Source organism: Jatropha curcas, chromosome 2, assembly GCF_041381405.1.
Source record: "Jatropha curcas cultivar XTBG-Jc1 chromosome 2, XTBG_Jcur_1.0, whole genome shotgun sequence".
NCBI classification, from domain to species: domain Eukaryota; kingdom Viridiplantae; phylum Streptophyta; class Magnoliopsida; order Malpighiales; family Euphorbiaceae; genus Jatropha; species Jatropha curcas.
Window position 1 is genome coordinate 12,831,388 of NC_143152.1, and position 5,794 is coordinate 12,837,181.

The following is a 5,794-nucleotide window of genomic DNA, read 5'->3' on the forward strand; positions in this document are numbered from 1 at the left end:
AAAAATTCCGTGGGAAAAAAAATCTTAGTGAAGGAAAAAGATTACATTATTCTTTTTTTCAAATACGCGTTAAAATACTGCCTTATTAAAAACCTTTATCAGGAAAACCCAATAGGGAAAAAATCTTGGTTAAAGGGAAAAAGAGTGCAATGCGTATTTACTCCCTTTCATGAAGATAAATCTTAAGGTCTTTGAGTTTATGCCTTCCAATTTTGTGCATCAGTCCTTCTAGTAAAAAACTTGTAGAAATGTTTTGATTAGCAAATCAATAATACGTTGCTTGAGTGGTTGAACTTCAATATCGCCATTCTTTTTGGAGACCATGAGTGAAGAGAATTTTGGTGAAATATACTTTTCTTGTCTCCTCTGACATTCTTCTTTGAAAAACATCTTGTCTTTCTTCATGAGTTGTTAAAATTTCTATATGGCTAAAAGAAGTAGTAGCAATACTTCATTCCTTGAAGGTCATGAAGTAATTCTACCTCCACATGTGAATGAATGACTTGTTTATGATCTAATATAATGTGGATTAGATAAGTAACCTGCATTTTCATAATCAATCAAAACTGATTTTGACCTGGTAGTTATAATAAATCTCATATCTATCATCCCTGGAGATATCAAAATATATGTTTGAACTCCATTCAATTTCTTCATATTTAATAAGAACTAATCTTACAAATAAAATTTATAAAAATGATATATCTGGTCATATGACTAGCAAGATACATTAACGTCTTTGTTACACTAAGATATGGTACTTCAAGACCAATAAGTTTTTCATAATTTTTTCAAAGTTTGAAAAATGATTATTTTCTTATCGAGTGACCTCAAAGACATTATAATTCACATAAAATCATTTTAATAACTTAGTCATATATGTGAATTTATAAACAAAATTCATTTAAGAAATGCTTGAACTTTAGGGATAAAATTTTATATTCCCAATGTCTTTCATCTCAAACTCTTCCTTTGAGGAATGTATAATCTTTGGAAGCTCTTTAGAAGTTCCAATAATGTTCATAAGCCAAATAATGACAAATTCATATCCAAATCTCTTTATGAACATATAACATCATTATTATAATATTCTTTTAACAAACATTCCATGATCAAGAGATCATTTTACTCGTGATAGCACATAAAGTAAATATCAAAAGTATGAAAGCATATGACTTTCAATAAAAAAATATTATAAATACAATATAATATTTTCTTAGTCATATCATTAAGGCAATTATACCATATGTATTGATATTTCTTATATAGAAATCTTGAATATATTTTTTAGAGTCTCGATTTGCTTACTTCAAGCATTTTTCAATATTTCATGGATATCATTCTATTAATCCATATAGAGCTCTATATAATTTGATTGAATAAATTTCTCGAGAATTTAACTTTATACTTCAAGCAATTAAAATCCTTCAGGAATTTTCATATAGATATCTACATCAAGTTAATATATAAAAGCCATTAATTCATTAGACGCATTTAGAATTTTCATAAATTGCCAGACTAATCAATATCAAATTATTATTGCATCATTTCTCAAAAAAAAAAAAAAAATTCATCTGCTACATGAGGGTATTTATCCTCATAATCAATTCCAGTTCTTTGCGAAAAACTTGTGCAATTAGTTTGCTTTATATTTAATGACCCTAATTCAATTTCGCACAAATACATATTTCTATTCTATTGGCTTGATATCTCTTTGATGCCCATATTAAATTTTCAAAATTTACTTTTCAAGTAAATTAAATACCATATGCGTCATTCTATTTTGGTCAATCAATTGTATGTCTATATTGTAAATAGACAGTTCTCAAGATCTTTATAATCTTTCAAAAAATTTAGCGTTATATCATAAAAATATTGTTGACATTTCTTTTATATTGGTTCCATCTTGTCCTGACATGACATAATTTATAAAGATCTCATAATTTTCATTCATTTCAGGTACCTAAGTTTCTTTGGAAAACTTATTAGTCATGTTTAGGATTTGTTCTAGAATTTACTGTTCTAGAACTTGACCATCTTGAATATTTGCTCATTTTCTTTTTCTAGGATTTTTATTCTTGGAACTGATTGGTCTACCATGCTTCAAGCGTGCCTTAGACTCATTAGCATAGGCAGTTTGTCCTTCAAGGACTTTAATTCTAATAAGAGCAATTTACAGCTAGTATGTAAGATTTAATTATCGTCTTATGGATCAATAAATATATCTGATAACTGATATGCAATATTGTACAAATGAATTATCTTTTAAACTTTTAAAACTGCTTTGTATGAGGATCAAGATATAATAACAATAATTCCTTTCCAACCAATTTGTTCTTCTAACTGCTTATTTTCTCCCCCTGATGTCGAGATCTATAACAATTAGCAAATTGACCATAAATAACTTTTTCATTTTTGAAAGTTCTAGATAGATAGATGTAAATTCATACCTGACATATTTTTCAACTTCATTTGAGGACCCATCTTAATGCGTTGTGGTGGAGCAATTAGAATATATACAGCACATTTAAAAATTCATCAGTGGGTATATGTTTGATTCCTGATCCAAAAACCAATTATAAAGGGGAGAACTTATAATAACTTATTGGCTTGATGCAAGTAAGTGCTATTAAATTTAATAGCATATCCTTTTGAAAACAATAGAGAGATTCATTCTTATAATAATTGTCTTGCAATTAATTGCAATCATTTATAAATGATTCTACTAAATCATTTTTGAGTATAAATAAAAACAACTACATGTTGCCCTAAATTATTTAAATTAACAAATGTCATCATTAAAGGCCAATGTGTAAATTCACAATCATTCTCAAGATAAATTTTTGGGTCCCAAATATGTATGGCACAACCCAAGATAGGGGGTGAATTGAATTTTCTAAAAATAAAAATTTAACTTTAAAAACAAATTCAGAATTCTATAGCAGCGGAAAAGTAATGCACTTGTGAGAATAAGTTATTGATTAGAACTTCCTCACAATGCCCTTATGCAGAGAATAGAAAGACTTTGCAAAGTACAGTTATTGATTGGAACTGCTTCACAATATCTTATATAAATATATAAAAAAAAAAACTGTTTTATGAAGGAAAGCTACTAAGTTTAGAACTTCCTCATAAAATTTAGATAATATAAAAGACAATGGGAGAGACAATTATTGAAATCTGAACTACTTCACAGAGCTTTAATTAAGATTAGAAAACTGATTAGAAACCCAAACAGTGAAATATACTGAAAATAGAAGAACAATTTAGAACTTGGTATATTCACTGAGCAAAAGTCCAGAGTTCTAATGTTCAGAAAAGATAAAGCTTATTTCAGTTTTAGAACATCAAAACTATTAACAGCTTTAGTATTTCTAAAATATAAACTGAAGTGTAAATAAAATAGTATCAAGCAGAACTTCAGAAAATAAAAAGATCAACACAGTGATTTATAGTGGTTCGGCACTAACTCGCTTACATCCACTCCCCAAGACTCATCTTGAGATCCTCAACTATGTTATCTCTTTTCAAGGGTAAGAGACAAACCAACAGTACAAGGCAGTAGATCAACTCCTAGATCTACCCTTTTGTCCGACTAGATTTTCCAAAGGTTCTAGTTAACCTCAACCCTTTTTGTTTATGGAAGAGAACAGAAACTCAATTCAAGACATTAGAACTCTCTCACGAAGAAGGTCGCTTGATAACCTATTTCACAATAGCTTTTCACCTAAGCTATTACACAAAAGTTTATCAAATGAAAACCTGTCTGCTAAAGATTACAGAATCTAAATAGATAGAAATGCAAATATAAGCATTGGAAAAACAGTTTTTAAGATTAGAAAATCATTTTAGAAATCAGAACTGTTTTTCAAAAGAAGTTGTTATAGATAAAACGTAAAGTATTAAGATGAAAAGAAATAAAGGGGTAGAGAGTAAGTTTTGAGAGATAAAATATGATCAATGAACGAATACTCTTAAACGAAAACTCTTTTCTCCATGTCTTTTAAAGAAAAGAACGCCTTATATAGAGAGGGATGAGAATCCTGCATTTAGAAAGTGAAATCTCTTTTTCAAATCAGAATATTGACTTTCCATTTTTAGAAGATACGGAAATCTTTGTTACTAAATCTTTTGAGTCAATATTCTTTCTTTTTGGTAAGTGAATAAAAGAAAATCTAACTTTCTTTTAAAAATAAGATTTTCGAAAATAAAAGAAATCTTTTTCGAAATATTTACCAAAAACGAATTGAGATAGAATCTCTTTCGTTTAGGTAAGAAGATAAAATTAAGATTTTGGGTCTCTTTAAAAATTTATTTCCGAAAATGAAGAGCATAAAAATATTATCCGATTTATTCTTATTACCAAAATCATTTGAGACAAAGTCTCTCTAATTTAGTAAGTAAATAAATTTCAAACCTTTATGAAGATAATTTTTGAAAAATTAAAACAAGCTTTTTCTAAGATATTTATTATCAAAAATTATTGAGACAAGATCTCCTCCATTTTAGGTAAGATAATCAAGGAACAAAAAGCTTTTGATTTTTAAAGAGTTATTTTCGAAAAATCCTTTTGATAAAGAGAGAAGAAATTAATTTTGTGCTTATAAATAGATGTTCTCTCTATCCTATAATGAATCCTAAAAAATCTAACCACTAAAGTCTTCAATAGTCTTCATGATCCTTGAAATTGTAGGACTTGCCTTGTTTATTTATTACCTTCCTTATATAATCTGCATAAAAATATTATTAGCACAAATAATATAATTTAAATTTATTTATTTTGTTTCAATCATCAAAATCTCGAGATAATATAATTTATTTATTTGTTGGATTTGATTTGATTGTAAATATATTTTTCTCAGTTTCCTTTGAAATAGTCTTCTCTTCTCTTATATAAAAGGGAGAGATGGGCTATTAGTTGGGATATCGGAGTTTTGAGTTAATAATTCATTTCTTTAGTTTGTAAGCTTGGAAATGGCCATACGTGGCTGAATTCTTTCAATTCCAGCTTAAGGTTTAATCAAGTGTTAGTTCTACCGAAGTGTTGTGAGAATTGTTCTTCTTTTTACTCATTTAACTCTTCAATATTTGTTTATCTCTTGCAATTAATGGTTTAGATGGATATTGTTGTTCTATTTAATTAAGTAAATGGCCAGTTATTTGATTAATTTATAGTGACAGGTGCTAGTTAATATAATCAAATCCGTAATTGTTTGATTGAGTTAACAATTTGCAGCAATTAATATAGCTTGTTTAGAGCCAGATTTTCAAGTTATATTAAGGGGATAAACAATCTTCTTGAATAGACTACACATGTTGTTTATTAGATTGAATTGGGTCTTTCTTATTCTTAATGCTACCAATATATTTTAATTTTAGGCGCGTGTCAAAATTAGTTATTGGTAAGGGATTAATCAAAGCGCGTTGTCTTGCTTATTCTGTTACTACGGAAAGACTAGGTTGTTTAAAGCATTTTTAGTAACCATAACCAATTTATTGATTATGTTAATGAGTCAATTTGAATTCAGTGATCAACACGAAGAACTAGTACAAGATTGATCTTGGCTGGAAATATTTCTCCAATTGAATTTCCCATTTTTAAATTACTATTTTTGCTAGATTCAATAATTTTCCAATCCTCCCATTCATAATTCATTTTTATTTTCTGGTTTTAAAAATAATATTTTTAATCTCTAGTCTCTATGGATTTCAACCTTACTCACCATTTTCTTCAAGTTCTTTAAATTGGTAGTGAGATTATTAATTTTGGCGGATTCGACACTGGCCAAATTTT